This window comes from Oncorhynchus nerka, linkage group LG12 (genome assembly GCF_034236695.1).
Source record: "Oncorhynchus nerka isolate Pitt River linkage group LG12, Oner_Uvic_2.0, whole genome shotgun sequence".
Lineage (NCBI taxonomy): Eukaryota > Metazoa > Chordata > Actinopteri > Salmoniformes > Salmonidae > Oncorhynchus > Oncorhynchus nerka.
In genome coordinates this window covers 86,886,078-86,907,124 of record NC_088407.1, presented here as the reverse complement: position 1 = coordinate 86,907,124, position 21,047 = coordinate 86,886,078, and the positions used below count along the sequence as shown (strand labels likewise).

General features: G+C 45.9%; 1 pseudogene; it reads right to left on the bottom strand.

Moving 5' to 3' along the window:
• LOC115115841 (son of sevenless homolog 2-like) overlaps positions 1 to 15,531 on the bottom strand; it is a 64,902-nt pseudogene extending 49,371 nt beyond the window's left edge.
• Between the last annotated feature and the right edge of the window lie 5,516 nt (positions 15,532 to 21,047).

The following is a 21,047-nucleotide window of genomic DNA, read 5'->3' as shown; positions in this document are numbered from 1 at the left end:
GACAGAGCCAGCTAGACCTTGATGTAGACTTGCTGGCTGATCTCATAGTGTCTGATGTTACCAACGTAGTTTCCTGCTAGCTTCAGGATGTCAGCTGATATGTACTCTAGAACAGCCACAGATGTAGAGGCAGACAGCTAGGTAGTCTATCTTATAGACAGAGACAGCACCTCCAGCTGTTGACGGGACAAACAGCAGGGGGTTAGAGGACGACAGAGACAGCTAGACGCAGACAGAGACAGCTGAGGAGAGGAGACAGCTAGACGCAGAGACAGCTAGGGGGAGACAGAGACAGCTTAGAGGAGACAGAGACAGCTAGACGCAGAGACAGCTAGACGGACAGAGGCTAGACGGACAGGACAGCTAGACGCAGACAGAGACAGCTGGGTTTAGAGGTAGGGGAGAGGAGAAGAGTGGGTTTAGAGGTAGGAGGAGACAGAGACAGGACGGAGGAGACGTGGGTTTAGACGCAGGTAGAGGAGACAGCTAGAGCAGGACAGAGGAGACGTGGCAGAGACAGAGCCAGCTAGACGGAGGGAGCCAGCTAGAGGAGACAGAGTGGGTTTAGAGGAGCCAGCTAGGACGCAGACACAGAGACAGCTAGGGGAGACAGCTAGACGCAGACAGAGACAGGCAGAGACAGAGACAGCTAGACGCAGAGACAGAGACAGCTAGGACAGAGACAGCTAGAGGTAGGGGACAGAGAGGAGAAGAGTGGGTTTAGAGGTAGGGGACAGAGAGGAGAGACAGAGACAGCTGGGACAGAGACAGCTTTAGAGGTAGGGGACAGAGACAGCTAGAAGACAGAGACAGCTAGACGGTAGACGCAGACAGAGACAGCTTGGTAGAGGTAGGGGAGAGAGAGACAGACAGCGAGACGCAGAGAGTGGGTTTAGAGGTAGGGGGAGAGACAGACAGATGGTATGGTATGTTTTCATTGGAGAAGAGTGGGTTTAGAGGTAGGGGAGAGGAGAAGAGGGGGTTTAGAGGTAGGGGAGAGGAGAAGAGTGGGTTTAGAGGTAGGGGAGAGGAGAAGAGTGGGTTTAGAGGTAGGGGGAGAGGAGAGAGAGTGGGTTTAGAGGTAGGGGAGAGGAGAGAGTGGGTTTAGAGGTAGGGGGAGAGGAGAAGAGTGGGTTTAGAGGTAGGGGGAGAGGAGAAGAGTGGGTTTAGAGGTAGGGGAGAGGAGAAGAGTGGTTTAGGGTTTTAGAGGTAGGGGGAGAGGAGAAAGTGGGTTTAGAGGTAGGGGAGAGGAGAGAGTGGGTTTAGAGGTAGGGGAGAGGAGAGAGTGGGTTTAGAGGTAGGGGGAGAGGAGAGAGTGGGTTTAGAGGTAGGGGGAGAGGAGAGAGGGTTTAGAGGTAGGGGAGAGGAGAGAGTGGGTTTAGAGGTAGGGGGAGAGGAGGAGAGAGTGGGTTTAGAGGTAGGGGAGAGGAGAGAGTGGGTTTAGAGGTAGGGGAGAGGAGAGAGTGGGTTTAGAGGTTTAGAGGTAGGGGAGAGGAGAGAGTGGGTTTAGAGGTAGGGGGAGGAGAGAGTGGGTTTAGAGGTAGGGGGAGAGGAGAGAGTGGGTTTAGAGGTAGGGGAGAGGAGAGAGTGGGTTTAGAGGTAGGGGGAGAGGAGAGAGGGGGTTTAGAGGTAGGGGGAGAGGAGAGAGGGGGTTTAGAGGTAGGGGGAGATTTTTTTATGGAGCTCCTAAATGTCGTGTGATGCCAGTGCTACCAATGACTTATTTCTCATTTGAGCCCTGGTAAGGGGGATATGTACCTTGAGTAGAGGGTGTATCTTATCCACAGGGAGCAGTAGGGGGTTCCTCCTCTTCCTCTTCTCGATGGCCGACTGGGCGTCAGCTATGGCCCATTTATCTATGGGGTGGGGGAAGGTCTTCTGGACACGCTCCTCCACGTCCTGTACAGAGCGCGGCTGGGCCACACACAGCATGTTGAGGAGCTGCAGGATCAGCTCTTCGATGTGCTCCAGAGCTCCCTCCTTGGCTGACAGGGTGGGATGCACCTGCAGCTGCACCTGGAAGAGGCACAGAGACGCAGAGGGACAAACGTCAGAGACACAGGGGGACAAACGTCAGAGACACAGGGGGACAAACGTCAGAGACACAGGGGGACAAACGTCAGAGACACAGGGGGACAAACGTCAGAGACACAGGGGGACAAACGTCAGAGACACAGGGGGACAAACGTCAGAGACACAGGGGGACAAACGTCAGAGACACAGGGGGACAAACGTCAGAGACACAGGGGGACAAACGTCAGAGACACAGGGGGACAAACGTCAGAGACACAGGGGGACAAACGTCAGAGACACAGAGGGACAAACGTCAGAGACACAGAGGGACAACGGGATCTAATTGTCTCGGAGGAGGAGGACCAGAGCCCTAGGACCATGCCTCAGGACTACCTGGCCTGATGACTCCTTGCTGTCCCCAGTCCACCTGGCCGTGCTGCTGCTCCAGTTTCAACTGTTCTGCCTGCGGCTATGGAACCCTGACCTGTTCACCGGACGTGCTACCTGTCCCAGACCTGCTATTTTCAACTCTCTAGAGACAGCAGGAGCTGTAGAGATACTCTTAATGATCGGCTATGAAAAGCTATTTGACATTTACTCCGGAGGTGCTGACTTGCTGCACCCTCGACAACCACTGTGATTATTATTATTTGACCTTGCTGGTCATTTATGAACATTTGAACATCTTGGCCATGTTCTGTTATAATCGCCACCCACCCTCTCAAGTCACTAGGCTACATCTCAGACACAACTAATGAAACTTCAACCTTGAGATGCTTAGAAGAGGGGTGTGTTGGTAGAAAGGGGCCTAGAAGAGGGGCGCGTTGGTAGAAAGGGGCCTAGAAGAGGGGCGCGTTGGTAGAAAGGGGCCTAGAAGAGGGGCGCGTTGGTAGAAAGGGGCCTAGAAGAGGGGCGCGTTGGTAGAAAGGGGCCTAGAAGAGGGGCGCGTTGGTAGAAAGGGGCCTAGAAGAGGGGCGCGTTGGTAGAAAGGGGCCTAGAAGAGGGGCGCGTTGGTAGAAAGGGGCCTAGAAGAGGGGCGTGTTGGTAGAAAGGGGCCTAGAAGAGGGGCGTGTTGGTAGAAAGGGGCCTAGAAGAGGGGCGTGTTGGTAGAAAGGGGCCTAGAAGAGGGGCGTGTTGGTAGAAAGGGGCCTAGAAGAGGGGCGTGTTGGTAGAAAGGGGCCTAGAAGAGGGGCGTGTTGGTAGAAAGGGGCCTAGAAGAGGGGTGTGGTCTGCCAAGTGGATCTGTGGGTGGAAACAGACTCCATCTCAGTCTGGTCGTCAGGAGGTGGTGTGGCCTATCACTGGAATGCGGTCTACTCTGTACAGATACTATTATGGGACTGGCAGTCTGCTAAACTGCTGTGAAGAGAGGGAGGGAGAGAGAAAAACAGGCACAAGGCTGTGGTGTTCACATGGTAGTGATGGAAACAGACCCATCTGGTCTGGTAAATAATAAATGGTGCTCTGATGACAAAAATGCGCCCCTGTACAGATACTATTATGGGACTGGCAGTCTGCTAAACTGCTGTGAAGAGAGGGTCTGGGTGATAGTGACAGACAAGGCTCTGGTGATTCTGCTGGTCTGGGATGATAGTGGTAAATAGACCAGGGCTCTGATGACAAAACATGCCCCGTCTGAGGTGATAGTGACAGACAGGGCACCATAGATTCTGCCCGTCTGGGTGATAGTGACAGACAGGGCTCTATTAGATTCTGCCCGTCTGGGTGATAGTGACAGACAGGGCTCTATTAGATTCTGCCCGTCTGGGTGATAGTGACAGACAGGGCTCTATTAGATTCTGCCGGTCTGGGTGATAGTGACAGACAGGGCTCTATTAGATTCTGCACGTCTGGGTGATAATGACAGACAGGGCTCTATTAGATTCTGCCCGTCTGGGTGATAGTGACAGACAGGGCTCTATTAGATTCTGCCCGTCTGGGTGATAGTGACAGACAGGGCTCTATTAGATTCTGCTGGTCTGGGTGATAGTGACAGACAGGGCTCTATTAGATTCTGCTGGTCTGGGTGATAGTGACAGACAGGGCACTATTAGATTCGGCTGGTCTGGGTGATAGTGACAGACAGGGCTCTATTAGATTCTGCCGGTCTGGGTGATAAAAAAAACATTCATTAACCCATAGATCTTTACAGACAATTGAATGACTTAAGTCTATTTAAGTTCCCAGAAATGTTTCATTGCTCCATACACTACTATAGTACCGTTTCTACTTGAAATACACACAATCCTCTTTGCTTACGGTCACATTGTACTCATCTGTTTAACCAAAGTCCAGAGAGACTAAATGGAAACTAAAGCCAAACCTAAAATGGAACATGAAAATAGAAAAACAGCAGAAGACAAAAAAAAAAAATCATCTTCGCCTCAGATTCCACACGACACCATGCATTGTTAGGATTCTGAGTCACCACACAGAGAGACAGGAAGTACGGGGGTTTCCTTTCCTAAGCCTGGCTCCATTCACAAAACCCTACTGGTCCGCTTGTTAGTTTCATCAGCCAACAAGTGCTTGCTGTCCCACAGACAGGAAGAGGCGGTAGAGGGAGGAGACACATTTAAATCTACGGTGCATTCGGAAACGATTCAAACCCCTTCACTTTTTCCACATTGTTACATAACAGCCTTGTTCTAAAATATGAGTAAATAGTTTTTTTCCCCCTCAACCTACACACACACACACACAGTACCCCATAATCACAAAGCAAAAGGAGGTTTAGAAATGTTTGCAAATGTATTAAAAATAAAACTGAAATATCACATTTACATAAGTATTCAGACCCTTTACTCAGTACTTTGTTGAAGCACCTTTGGCAGAGATTACAGCCTTGAGTCTTCTTGGGTATGACGATACAGGCTTGGCACACCTGTATTTGGGGAGTTTCTCTGCAGATCCTCTCAAGCTCTGTCAGGTTGAATGGGGAACGTCGCTGCACAGCTATTTTCAGGTCTCTCCAGAGATGTTGGATCAGGATCAAGCCCGGGCTCTTGCTGGGCCACTCAAGGACATTCAGAGACTTGTCCCGAAACCACTCTTGCCTTGTCTTGGCTGTGTGCTTAAGGTCATTGCCCTGTTGGAAGGTGAACCTCTGCCCCAGTCAGAGATCCTGAGTGCTCTGGAGTAGGTTTTCATCAAGGATCTCTCTGTAGTTTTCTCCGTTCATCTTTCCCTCGATCCTGACTAGTTTCCCAGTCCCTGAAAAACATCCCCACAGCATGATACTGCCACCACCATGCTTCACCGTAGGGATGGTGCCAGGTTTCCTCTAGACGTGACGCTTGGCATTCAAGCCAGAATTCAATTTCAGTGTAATCAGACCAGAGAATCTTGTTGATCATGGTCTGAGAGTCTTTAGATGCCTTTTGGCAAACCAAGCGGGCTGTCATGTGCCTTTTTACTGACAAGCGTGTTCCTTTCCAAATCATGTCCAACTAATTTAATGTACCACAGGTGGACTCCAATCAAGTTGTAGAAACATCAAGGACGATCAATGGAAACCGGATGCACCTGAGCTCAATTTCAAATCTCAATTTCAGGTCTGATACTTATGTAAGGTATTTATTTTATTTTATACATTTGCAAACATTTCAAAATAAAAAAAAGACATGTTTTCGCTTTGTCATTATGGAGTATTGTGTGAAGATTGATGAGGATTTTATTTTTTAAATTAATTTTAGAATAAGGCTGTAGTGTAACAAAATGTGGAAGAAGTCAGAAGGGGTCTGAATACTTTCCGAACGCACTGTGTACTATACTACCATAAAAGGCTACCATCTTTATTTACTTCTATTAGCAAGAGACATCCCTGGGTCGTCAACGCCTTACCACTGTGCCCATCCCTGGGTCGTCAACGCCTTACCACTGTGCCCATCCCTGGGTCGTCAACACCGTAACCACTGTGCCCATCCCTGGGTCGTCAACGCCTTACCACTGTGCCCATCCCTGGGTCGTCAACACCGTAACCACTGTGCCCATCCCTGGGTCGTCAACGCCTTACCACTGTGCCCATCCTTGGGTCGTCAACACCTTACCACTGTGCCCGTCAACGCCTTACCACTGTGCCCATCCCTGGGTCGTCAACACCTTACCACTGTGCCCATGTAATCTGATCCAATTGTAGAACATATATGTGGGCACTTTGACCTGATCATAAAGCAACTAAGCGGAAAAGTCAAGCCCCTAAAAACAGAGCTATAAAATGATAGGGAGATTACATTGAAATGACGTTGAACCGACATGGAATTTACTTTGAATTGACATCTGTGTCCAGTTGGGTGGCTTTATTGAGGTGAAAAATTAGACAGAAAATAAAATATAAACTGGAGTAGCTATATAGTGTAATAGTAATGGTAATGTATAGTCAGTTCAGTTGTCAAAATCAAATCAAATGTTATGTCACATGCGCCAAATACAACAAGGGTAGACCTTACAGTGAAATGCTTACTTTGAAGCCCTTAACTTCACTAGGGTAGAGGGCAGTAATCTGAATTTTGGATGAAAAGCGTGCCCAAATTAAACTGCCTGCTACTCAGGCACAGAAGATAGGATATGCTTATAATTTGTAGATTTTGGATAGAAAACACTAACATTTCCAAAACTGTTAAAATAATGTCTGTGTTTTACTGTGACTAGGTGCTGACCTAACATAATCGCATGGTGTGCTTTCTCAGTAAAGCCTTTTTGAAATCGGACACTGTGGCTGGATTTACAACAAGTGTATCTTTAAAGTGGTGTAAAATAAAAGGATGTTTGAGGAATTTTAATTATGGAATTTCTGTTGTTTTGAATTTGACGCCCTGCAGTTTCACTGGCTGTTGACGAGGTGAGACGCTACCGTCCCACATAGCATACAGTAGTAGTGGTGGTAGCAGCGGATGTGGTAGAGGTAGTAGCAGTAGTAGAGTAGCGGTAGCATCAGTAGTAGAGTAGCGGCGGTAGCAGTAGTAGCAGAGCTAGCATCAGTAGTAATAGCAGCGGTAGCATCAGTAGTAGTAGCAGCAGAGGTAGCATCAGTAGTAGCAGCAGCATCAGTAGTAGCAGCAGAGGTAGCATCAGCAGAGGTAGCATCAGTAGTAGCAGCAGAGGTAGCATCAGCAGAGGTAGCATCAGTAGTAGCAGCAGAGGTAGCATCAGCAGTAGCGGCAGCATCAGTAGTAGTGGTAGTAGCAGCAGAGGAAGCATCAGTAGCAGTAGCAGCAGTAGCAGAGGCAGCAGCAGTAGTAGTGGCAGCAGCAGTAGTAGTGGCAGTATTAGCATGGTTAGCAGTAGTGAAAGTAGTAGTAGTGGCAGCAGCAGTAGTAGTGGCAGTATTAGCATGGTTAGCAGTAGTGCAAGTAGTAGTAGTGGCAGCAGCAGTAGTAGTGGCAGTATTAGCATGGTTAGCAGTAGTGCAAGTAGTAGTAATAGTGGCAGTAGTAGCATGGTTAGCAGTAGTGAAAGTAGTAGTAATAGTGGCAGTAGTAGCATGGTTAGCAGTAGTGAAAGTAGTAGTAATAGTGGCAGTAGTAGCATGGTTAGCAGCAGTGAAAGTAGTAGTAATAGTGGCAGTATTAGCATGGTTAGCAGTAGTGAAAGTAGTAGTAATAGTGGCAGTATTAGCATGGTTAGCAGTAGTGAAAGTAGTAGTAATAGTGGCAGTAGTAGCATGGTTAGCCGTAGTGGCAGCAGAAGTAGCAGTAGCATCAGCAGCAGTAGTGGTGGTATTATTAACAGAAGTAGCATCAGCAGTACTAGCAGTAGCACTAGCAGCACTAGCAGTAGCACTAGCAGTAGCACTAGCAGTAGCACTAGCAGTAGCACTAGCAGTACTAGCTGTAGCACTAGCAGTACTAGCTGTAGCACTAGCAGTAGCACTAGCAGTACTAGCAGTAGCACTAGCAGTACTAGTAGCACTAGCAGTAGCACTAGCAGTAGCACTAGCAGTACTAGCAGTAGCACTAGCAGTACTAGCAGTAGCACTAGCAGTACTAGCAGAGAATAATATACTTAGAGAATAAAAGGATTAGAGAATAAAGGATGGAAAACAGAGTACAAAGGTAGAGTGCTTTATGCAGGATGGTAAACATCGAATCTTTGCATGGTGTGCGTTTGTGTTGTGCTGTGGAAATGGAAGATTACAATGACACTGTGGTAATGTGGCCCTGTGTGTCTCCCTCTGTGTGTGTGTGTGTGTGTGTGTGTGTGTGTGTGTGTGTGTGTGTGTGTGTGTGTGGTAATAGCGTCACTGTTAATAGCTTCACGACTGACATTTTCACCGGCGATATCAGCCCCATGAGCATGCAGAGTTCGACAGCACAGTGGGTCGTCGAGGACTCCGTACTGAGGAAAGCCGTATTTCATGCTCAACAATGTGCTGGTTGTCGTACCGCTGCTGCTATTTCAATGGCATTTGAGAACATGTTTGAAACATGAACACACTAAGTCGCTCCATTCGAACAACTGACTGGAGAAATAAGCTCATCAACTGTGTCTGCAGCAGACGTGATACCCTCTGACATGGCATTGAAACTAGAGGTCGACCGATTAATCGGAATGGCCGATTAATTAGGGCCGATTTCAAGTTTTCATAACAATCGGAAATCTGTATTTTTGGACACCGATTTTGCCTATTTAAATGTTGTTGTTTTTTTGACACCTTTATTTAATCTTTATTTAACTAGGCAAGTCAGTTAAGAATACATTCTTATTTTCAATGACTGCCTCTTTCAGAACGACAGATTTTCACTTTGTCAGCTCAGGGGATCCAATCTTACAGTTAACTATTCCAACGCAATAACGACCTGCCTCTCTCTCGTTGTACTCCACAAGGAGACTGCCTGTTATACGAATGCAGTAAGCCAAGGTAAGTTGCTAGCTTGCATTAAACTTATCTTATAAAAAAAACAATAAATCATAATCACTAGTTAACTACACATGGTTGATATTACTAGATATTATCTAGCGTGTCCTGCGTTGCATATAATCTGACTAAGCATACAAGTATCTATCTGACTGAGTGGTGGTAGGCAGAAGCAGGCGCGTAAACATTCATTCAAACAGCACGTGCGTTTCTTTGCGTTTCGCCAGCAGTTCTTCGTTGTGCGTCAAGCATTGCGCTGTTTATGACTCCAAGCCTATCAACTCCCGAGATGAGGCTGGTGTAACCGAAGTGAAATGGCTGGCTAGTTAGCGTGCGCTAATAGCGTTTCAAACGTCACTCGCTCTGAGCCTGTGGTTGTTTCCCTTGCTCTGCATGGGTAACGCAACTTCGATGGTGGCTGTTGTTGTGTTGCTGGGTCGAGCCCAGGTAGGAGCAAGGAGAGGGACGGAAGCTATACTGGCATTACTAAAGTGCCTATAAGAACATCCAATAGTCAAAGGTTAATGAAATACAAATGGTATAGAGGGAAATAGTCCTATAATAACTACAACCTAAAACTTCTTACCTGGGAATATTGAAGACTCGTGTTAAAAGGAACCACCAGCTTTCATATGTTCTCATGTTCTGAGCAAGGAACTGAAACGTTAGCTTTCTTACATGGCACATATTGCACTTTTACTTTCTTCTCCAACACTTTGTTTTGCATTATTTAAACCAAATTGAACACGTTTCATTATTCATTTGAGGCTAAATTGAATTTATTGATGTATTATATTAAGTTAAAAGTCTTTATTCAGTATTGTTGTAATTGTCATTACAAATAAATAAAATAATAAATAAAACAAAAATATATATTTTTTAAAAATCTGCCGATTAATCGGTATCGGCTTTTTCGGTCCGCCAATAAATCGGTATCGGCTTTTTCGGTCCGCCAATAAATCGATATCGGCTTTTTCGGCCCTCCAATAAATCGGTATCGGCTTTTTCGGTCCGCCAATAAATCGGCATCGGCCTTTTCGGTCCGCCAATAAATCGGTATCGGCGTTGAAAAATCATAATCGGTCGCCCTCTAGTTGAAACACCCGCGAACAAGCGATTTGGTGTCTCTCTTCACTGTGTCACCACCATGCTCGATGCTATGTACAAGGACCGCAACTTCGATGCAGACAAGAAACAGGGTTTACGTGAAATGTTACACACAGCTGGACAAGATGGAAACGGACACAGTGACAGTGCGCACCGAGGAAGAGAGGCCACGGACAGACAACATGGAAACGGACACAGTGACAGTGCGCACCGAGGAAGAGAGGCCACGGACAGACAGGACTGGACAACATGGAAACGGACACCGAGGAAGAGAGGCCACGAACAGACAGGACTGGACAACATGGAAACGGACACCGAGGAAGAGAGGCCACGAACAGACAGGACTGGACAACATGGAAACGGACACCGAGGAAGAGGCCGCGGACAGACAGAGCTGAAACTTCACAGCTTGACAGGTCGCTCCTACCAGGTGGCGTGGCGAGAATCCGTCTCCACACCACGTGCTCTCACCACTGGTGTCCCCCAGGGCTCTGTTCTAGGCCCTCTCCTATTCTCGCTATACACCAAGTCACTTGGCTCTGTCATAACCTCACATGGTCTCTCCTATCATTGCTATGCAGACGACACACAATTAATCTTCTCCTTCTGATGACCAGGTGGCGAATCGCATCTCTGCATGTCTGGCAGACATATCAGTGTGGATGACGGATCACCACCTCAAGCTGAACCTCGGCAAGACGGAGCTGCTCTTCCTCCCGGGGAAGGACTGCCCGTTCCATGATCTCGCCATCACGGTTGACAACTCCATTGTGTCCTCCCAGAGCGCTAAGAACCTTGGCGTGATCCTGGACAACACCCTGTCGTTCTCAACTAACATCAAGGCGGTGGCCCGTTCCTGTAGGTTCATGCTCTACAACATCCGCAGAGTACGACCCTGCCTCACACAGGAAGCGGCGCAGGTCCTAATCCAGGCACTTGTCATCTCCCGTCTGGATTACTGCAACTCGCTGTTGGCTGGGCTCCCTGCCTGTGCCATTAAACCCCTACAACTCATCCAGAACGCCGCAGCCCGTCTGGTGTTCAACCTTCCCAAGTTCTCTCACGTCACCCCGCTCCTCCGCTCTCTCCACTGGCTTCCAGTTGAAGCTCGCATCCGCTACAAGACCATGGTGCTTGCCTACGGAGCTGTGAGGGGAACGGCACCTCAGTACCTCCAGGCTCTGATCAGGCCCTACACCCAAACAAGGGCACTGCGTTCATCCACCTCTGGCCTGCTCGCCTCCCTACCACTGAGGAAGTACAGTTCCCGCTCAGCCCAGTCAAAACTGTTCGCTGCTCTGGCCCCCCAATGGTGGAACAAACTCCCTCACGACGCCAGGACAGCGGAGTCAATCACCACCTTCCGGAGACACCTGAAACCCCACCTCTTTAAGGAATACCTATGATAGGATAAAGTAATCCCTCTCACCCCCCTTAAAAGATTTAGATGCACTACTGTTCCACTGGATGTCATAAGGTGAATGCACCAATTTGTAAGTCGCTCTGGATAAGAGCGTCTGCTAAATGACTTAAATGTAATGTAATGTTAAATGCCTCAAGAAAAAAAAAAACGTGTGCACGAACAGCCGAAAAAACCCTTGTCTAAGACCAAAACATTGTCATAATATATGCACCAACTGTTTCCAACAGGAAGCATGCAGGTGCCTTAAAACTATTTCCTCTTCCTGCCCAGTCAGTGAAGCCCCTCAGGACAGCTGTTAAAGATAGAGAGTGAGTCACAGTTAGGAGAGGTTTGTTATGGTTTTGACTATGTCAGTCAGTCTCCCTCTCTCTCTCTGTGTGTGTGTGACAGGCTGTATTCCACGCAGGACAGTGAAACAAACACCAAAACTTCACCCGCCACATCTCTTCACCTGGGAGGGTCCTGTTCATTAGGGCATGCAACAGAAATCGCTTCTTTTAAACCAATAAGAGCTTTTTTGTAGTCTTTTCCTGTTTTGAGTTAATTTTTCTTCTGTTTTGGTGTCTTAAACACCAGCCAGATTCACACCCTCCCCAGGATCATTCACACACAGCTTTGTGGAAAAAGGATGGTGCAGTTGTATTGGCTCATTTCCTTGTCGAACGTATCAGCTTTACAATCAGAAGCAGTTGGTTAACCAATCGGATGATTAGCATCGACAGCAACCGTTACAAAACTGTTACAGGAATCTAACGTGCGCTGCTGACAAGGACAAAGCGGTACCACTTCAGTCTCGACATGTCCTCCATTGCCCCTCTCAAATCAGAAGTGACTCAAAACACAAAAGTCACATCAGGGCCATGAGCCTCTCTCTATACATGGTCAGATATGTAGCTGTGTTTTAGACAGGCACACACAGACAGGCAGGCACACACACAGACAGACAGGCAGGCACACACACAGACAGGCAGGCACACACACAGACAGGCAGGCACACACACAGACAGACAGGCAGGCACACACACAGACAGACAGGCAGGCACACACACAGACAGGCAGGCACACACACAGACAGGCAGGCACACACACAGACAGGCAGGCAGGCACACACACAGGCAGGCAGGCAGGCACACACACAGACAGGCAGGCACACACACAGACAGGCAGGCAGACAGGCAGGCACACACAGGCAGGCACACACAGACAGGCAGGCAGGCACACACACAGACAGGCAGGCACACACAGGCAGGCAGGCAGGCAGGCACACACATACAGACAAGTACTAGAAGGGTGTACCTAATAAATTGGCAAGTGAGATATACATTTAAAACACGACAGAAAGCATGTGGTTTACTCAGCCGGTATACAAGTCCGTATGGGTCACAGGCGAGAGAGAAACCAGCTCAACCCAGTGACAGACAGAGACCTGGGAAGAGACCGAAAAGAAGTACGAGCGATATCGTGAAAGAGATGCATCGGCCACAGGGATACAGACTGCACACGTCCTCTTGGCTAAAAATGTTTGCCTCGTAAGCTTCAATTAGGTTTGTGAAAATCAAGTTGTCTATTTAGAGAAGGGGAAACCCACTACTCTACTCCGCGACAGCTGCAGCTCGGTCAGGACCAGATAAATACCCTGTTCCTGGAGAGATACCCTCTTGTAGGTTTACACCAGGCCTCTCCAACCCTGTTCCTGGAGAGATACCCTCCTGTAGGTTTAAACCAGGGCTCTCCAACCATGTTCCTGGAGAGCTACCCTCCTGTAGGTGTACGCCAACCCTAATATAGCACACCTGATTAATAAGCTGAACCAGGTTAGTTACACCTGGGGTTGGAACGAAAACCTATAGGCGTGGAGAGTCCTGCCATGGACTAAAATATGATGAAGACATTAATAAAAATGGCCGCCAAAATATGAAGTGTACTGACAGTTTGGCTGTGTCTTATTGGATTGGAATTGGGAGAGGGGGGATTTGAGCTAGGCTAAACCTGAAAGGGCATCGGCTGCTTTGGCTTGATCTCTACAGTGGACCTGGTTGGTTACTACTGTAGGAGGTTTGGCAAACCAATAGCCTAGTCACATCAGTGATTAAACTGTCATGTCAATCGCTAAGCAATGTGTTGACAGTACTATGCTGCTAGTCACGTAGAGAGATACTACCTCAAAACAAGACAGTGGAAAGAATCAATTTGAGCCAAACCTTTGACTTCAGAAACACAGACAAAAAAACTTGGCCTTGTGCTGCTTTTGCTGAGAAATGCATATGGTAGCTAATGCATATTGTTATGGGCTAAGGGATAGATATATGGTTTGTGACAACATTTTCCACAAGGCAAATGCGTGGTTGTAACTGAGTGTCAAGGAGCCATCACTCATTTCTGTTTGGCTCTGATCTCAACTAGGGCTATAGATCAATGACGCTCTCTCGTTTTCACTTTTAGGCCTGCATCTGTATTGAGGGCGATGTGTTCCAAAACAAGAGAGGAAAACATGATCTTGTTGATAACAAGGGAGTACCAATATCAGGGCTATGTTCATTACGTTTACCTTTAAAACAAACGGAAGCAAACAGAGCAAAGGAAACGGGGAGGAACTACCCGAATTTGTCCAATAGAAACTCTCGTTTTCGTTAAATATTTTTTCCGTTTGGAGTAAACGGTTTGTTGCAAAAAGTTTTACAACAGAATAGGAGTAATGAACACACACCGGATTCTGCCTGCAACATGTTGACACTGACTCTGAGCCAAGTTGCAAGTTGTATATTGTTGGCCTGTAGTATATTTCACAGTGTGCATTTTGGAAACATAAATCAAAATAAAGATAAGTCAGTAGCTACTCCATCACCTCGCCAATTAACAACCACGTTTGAGATGTGTTCATAGTTAAAGTTGATTAAAAAAAGTAGTTTTACCTTTCGCAACGCTTGCACGAAGAGGCCTCGCCATTTGTGACTGTTATCGTCACTTGAAAAGTCGTATATTTGCTGCGGCTGCATGGCTCCTTACGTTGCCGTGATCCGGACCGTCAGCATCGGCCCCGGCTTGTCCTGGTGGGGTCGGTCAGTCCAGGCACGGTGGAAAAGTCAGCTAGCTAGTTACACCATACACCTAGTCGAGTATGGTAATGTTAACTATTTAGAAATTAAAAAACAAACAAAAAAATGTATATATATTACCGTTAGCTAAAGTTATTAGTAAGTTAACACAGTTAAAAAGTGAAAAGCCTACAGGCTAACATTAGTTAGCTAGAAAGTGGTTGTCAGATTTGACACAAGAAAAAAGTGTTACTGTAGTTCGCTAACTGGCTAGCAACTCCAACCGTTAAATGGTCTCATTTACTAGCCAGGATGCTATCTGAGCTAGCTGATTAGCTACCGTTAGCTAGCTCTATGCTATCTGAACTAGCTGATTAGCTACCGTTAGCTAGCTCGAGTTAGTTAAAACAAGCTATTTAAAAAAACAAGTTCGTCAGCTAGCTACGCCAACTGGCTATCTGAGCTAGCTGATTAGCTACCGTTAGCTAGCTCGAGCGCTATTTAAAAAACAAGTTCGTCAGCTAGCTACGCTAACTGGCTAGTTCTATGCTATCTGAGCTAGCTAGCTACCAAAAATAAACATATAGCTAGCCAGCTAGCTACATATTTCAGTTAGATGTCATGACTAAACGTATAGCTAGTATGACTATTGTAACTTAAAAAAAAGTTTGATAGCTATTATTACGGTAGCTAGAGACTGACAACACATCTGTATGTAAAAAGCTGCCTCTATCATGGCCTTGGTGGTGCACTTCGAGTTGCGTTGTGGCACAAGACTCTTCATTCAATTCCAAAGATGAGAGACTTCTTGTTAGTTTATAACCCGTCATTTTTCACGCGTTGGTTATTATCGCAGACGCAGAACAATCCCACTTGAATAGTCCGATGCATGTTTAGCCAGTGTCCAGCGACACAAGAAGCGCTTGTTGATGTGTGGTAATCGTTGAATCTCGGCCCTTCACTTGGCGTCCTGCGTAGACAGTTAGTGCGTTTGCGTAAAAGCACAGGAGGTATCGCCTCTTTTGTCCAGTGAAAGTGTGGGACCACAAGTTTGCACCTCATCTTATGGGGCTTCGATCAAAAGAAATAGGATACCTAGGTTATTAAATTTACAGTTTGAATAGCTTATAAAAAAAAACAATGACTGTCTCAGATTTTTTGCATTCCTAAATCACTCTACATTTGTTCCACTTCATTGGGAACATATCAAAATGTATACTTCTTCGATGGGGTTAAACAGCGGTTGGCATCGAATGTTAATGGTGCATTATCGCCACCAGTTGGACAGGGTATAGAATTAAAAAATACATTGCGGGAAACGGCATCATTCAAAATGAAACACATCAACTAACAAACTCAATCCCACTGCTTCAATCACTGTCCACTCTAAAATACATCTGTACACAGGCTCAGGGGCCTGTGATGGCGGAACATTCACTTGACATGATTTCTTATAATTCACTGTATGACAATTCCAGTGGGTCAGAAGTTTACATACACTAAGTTGAATGTGCCTTTAAACAGCTTGGAAAATTCCAGAAAATTATGTCATGCTTCTGAAGCTTCTGATGGGCTAATTCACATAATTTGTTGGTGTCTGTCTGTAGAGACAGACACCAACATTCCACACTACTGTAGAGACAGACACCAACATTACATACTACTGTAGAGACATACACCAGCATTACATACTACTGTAGAGAAAGACACCAGCATTACATAGTACTGTAGAGACATACACCAGCATTACATACTACTGTAGAGAAAGACACCAACATTACATATTACTGTAGAGACATACACCAGCATTACATACTACTGTAGAGACAGACACCAATATTACATACTACTGTAGAGACAGACACCAACATTACATACTACTGTAGAGACAGACACCAACATTACATACTACTGTAGAGACAGACACCAACATTACATACTACTGTAGAGACAGACACCAGCATTACATACTACTGTAGAAACAGACACCAACATTACATACTACTGTAGAGACAGACACCAACATTACCATACTACTGTAGAGACAACCAACACAACATATTACTGTAGAGACAGACACCAACATTACATACTATGGTAGAGACAGACACCAACATTACATACTACTGTAGAGACAGACACCAACATTACATACTACTGTAGAGACAGACACCAGCATTACAATACTACTGTAGAGACAGACACCAACATTACATACTACTGAAAATTACAGGCCTCTCTCATCTTTTTAAGTGGGAGAACTTGCACAATTGGTGGCTGACTAAATACTTTTTTGCCCCACTGTATATATAATTTACAAGTCCAAAAATGGATGTAGCAACTACAGATTGGAAAAAAATGGATGTAGCAAGTGTGCTAGTTTGAGCATGTGTCCATTAGGCCTATGGATTTATTTATTTGTTATTGATCAACATTAATTAGATTGAGCAATAAAAAGCCCCACTTTTATTCCATAGGCTGGGATCCACACCATGCATCTGTTATTCCATAGGCTGGGATCCACACTATACAGCTGTTATTCTATAGGCTGGGATCCACACTATGCAGCTGTTATTCCATAGGCTGGGATCCACACCATGCATCTGTTATTCTATAGGCTGGGATCCACACTATACAGCTGTTATTCTAGGCTGGGATCCACACTATGCAGATCCACACTATACAGCTGTTATTCTATAGGCTGGGATCCACACTATGCAGCTGTTATTCCATAGGCTGGGATCCACACTATGCAGCTGTTATTCTATAGGCTGGGATCCACACTATGCAGCTGTTATTCCATAGGCTGGGATCCACACTATGCAGCTGTTATTCCATAGGCTGGGATCCACACCATGCATCTGTTATTCCATAGGCTGGGATCCACACTATACAGCTGTTATTCTATAGGCTGGGATCCACACTATGCAGCTGTTATTCCATAGGCTGGGATCCACACTATACAGCTGTTATTCTATAGGCTGTGATCCACACTATGCAGCTGTTATTCCATAGGCTGGGATCCACACCATGCATCTGTTATTCTATAGGCTGTGATCCACACTATACAGCTGTTATTCCATAGGCTGGGATCCACACCATGCATCTGTTATTCTATAGGCTGGGATCCACACTATACAGCTGTTATTCTATAGGCTGTCTGATCCATAGGCACCATGCACTGTTATTCCATAGGCTGTGATCCACACTATGGATCCATCCACACTATACAGCTGTTATTCTATAGGCTGTGATCCACACTATGCAGCTGTTATTCCATAGGCTGGGATCCACACTATACAGCTGTTATTCCATAGGCTGGGATCCACACTATGCAGCTGTTATTCCATAGGCTGGGATCCACACTATACAGCTGTTATTCTATAGGCTGGGATCCACACTATACAGCTGTTATTCCATAGGCTGGGATCACACTATACAGCTGTTATTCTATAGGCTGGGATCCACACTATGCAGCTGTTATTCATAGGCTGGGATCCACACTGTTATTCTATACATCCACACTGAAAATTCCATAGGCTGGGATCCATCAGCTGTTATTCCATAGGCTGGGATCCACACTATGGCTGTTATTCCATGGCTGGGACTATACAGCTGTTATTCCATAGGCTGTGATCCACACTATGCAGCTGTTATTCCATAGGCTGGGATCCACACCATGCAGCTGTTATTCTATAGGCTGGGAAAAAACAGATGTTATCCTGCTACACTATGCAGCTGTTATTCCATAGGCTGGGATCCACACTATACAGCTGTTATTCTATAGGCTGTGATCCACACTATGCAGCTGTTATTCCATAGGCTGGGATCCACACCATGCATCTGTTATTCTATAGGCTGTGATCCACACTATACAGCTGTTATTCCATAGGCTGGGATCCACACCATGCATCTGTTATTCTATAGGCTGGGATCCACACTATACAGCTGTTATTCTATAAGCTGTGATCCACACCATGCATCTGTTATTCCATAGGCTGGGATCCACACTATACAGCTGTTATTCTATAGGCTGTGATCCACACTATGCAGCTGTTATTCCATAGGCTGGGATCCACACTATACAGCTGTTATTCTATAGGCTGTGATCCACACTATGCAGCTGTTATTCCATAGGCTGGGATCCACACTATACAGCTGTTATTCCATAGGCTGGGATCCACACTATGCAGCTGTTATTCTATAGGCTGGGATCCACACTATACAGCTGTTATTCTATAGGCTGGGATCCACACTATACAGCTGTTATTCCATAGGCTGGGATCCACACTATACAGCTGTTATTCCATAGGCTGGGATCCACACTATGCAGCTGTTATTCCATAGGCTGGGATCCACACTCCAGCTGTTATTCTATACAGCTGTTATTCCATAGGCTGGGATCCACACTATACAGCTGTTATTCCATAGGCTGGGATCCACACTATACAGCTGTTATTCCATAGGCTGGGATCCACACTATACAGCTGTTATTCCATAGGCTGGGATCCACACTATACAGCTGTTATTCCATAGGCTGGGATCCACACTATGCAGCTGTTATTCTATAGGCTGGGATCCACACTATGCAGCTGTTATTCCATAGGCTGTGATCCACACTATACAGCTGTTATTCCATAGGCTGGGATCCACACTATACAGCTGTTATTCCATAGGCTGGGATCCACACTATGCAGCTGTTATTCCATAGGCTGGGATCCACACTATACAGCTGTTATTCCATAGGCTGGGATCCACACTATACAGCTGTTATTCCATAGGCTGGGATCCACACTATACAGCTGTTATTCTATAGGCTGGGATCCACACTATACAGCTGTTGCAAGAGCACATCTTTCACTGGCTGTCCACTGGTTTAAAAAACAATGATTGATAGTCAGCTTAAACTTCTCCAATTCAACCATTCAAATAGACATTTAGATTTGTGAACAGCCATCCACAACCCACGCAAATAGCTAAATGAGAGAGCACCAGTGTGATTCACATCAATGTGCTATGTAGATATCAATCATAGGTTATATCTGTATCGTCGTAGACTACACCACTGCTGTTATCCTCACCTCCAAGCATTTATTCAAATTGGATCATCTTTGGATGCCGACAGCAGTCACACCATTGGAAGACATAGATTGGACTGTATAGCCAACAAAAGCCTATTCCTGCTATTTTCCCCGCGATCCATCAAACATATTTGGCCTTCTTTTCAATGCTGATTTGAATGTCATTAAGAAAACAGAGAAGTATCAAATATATTTTTTCGCAAACATCCTTTCTAAATGTCAAAGTAATCATCTAGTTTTTCAAAAGTACCTGTAATGTGATTACAATATATATCCATTACCCTGGAGGTGTGGACATTAGATGTATGGACTGTATGCGTCAAACTGCAGGCTAAATTAAGGCGGCTTGACAGAAACGGTAGCAGATGAATGTTGAACGTTTGTTGCGTACATATCCAGATGCTGTTGCGTTTCATTTTCGCGCAATGACACTGTCGGTTTGATCGAGGCGTTCACTGCTTCTACTGTACAGTTTTATGACCATTGCAATACATGGTCCATCTTTTTTAACATGTAGCATGTTACTATCCCTCGGTTTGATGAGAAACCTTCACTGTGGCCTCTACTACCATTGTTTCTTCCCCGCCACTCGTTCTTTCCAAACTTCTCACCGCCTCCAGATCGGAGACACGCTGGACACTCCTTGCCAACTCAGTCTCCTTCACAATAACGGGGCACTCCAGGAATTCAAGCGAATGTTTTGACCACGTTTGAACAACAACTAATAATATAATTGCACATTCATCTTCTGTCGATCTAGCATTCCAGTGTTTAATTGCTAGATTGTAATTACTTCGCCACCATGGCCTATTTATTTCCTTAACTTACCTCATTTCCACTCACTGTATATTGACTTTTTGTTTTCTTTTGTTCTACTGTATTATTGACTGTATGTTTGGTTTATTCCATGTGTAACTCTGTGTTGTTGTATGTGTCGAATTGCTATGCGTTTATCTTGGCCAGGTCGCAGTTGCAAATGAGAACTTGTTCTCAACTAGCCTACCTGGTTGAAGAAAGGTGAAATTTTAAATCATAGGCCTACATGATTTCACTGAGCCAACTTCTATCATTGCGCAGTTTGGGTAGTATACTGGAAGAACCTGCCCCTACGTGGACATACAGTGACCTTGCATACAAATTCAACATACCCAAAAATAATCATACAAAACATGTAAACAGATATATTACCGAATAAAAATATAAAAGCAACATGCAACAATTTCAAAGATTTTATTGAGTTAGTTCATATAAGGAAAATCGATCAATAAATAAATTCAGTAGGCCCTAATCTATGGATTTCACATGACTGCAGTCAAGGGTGGAACTGGGAGGGACACCCGCATCAAGGGTGGAACTGGGAGGGGACACCCGCATCAAGGGTGGAACTGGGAGGGACACCCGCATCAAGGGTGGAACTGGGAGGGGACACCCGCATCAAGGGTGGAACTGGGAGGGACACCCGCATCAAGGGTGGAACTGGGAGGGACACCCGGGTGGAACTGGGAGGGACACCCGCATCAAGGGTGGAACTG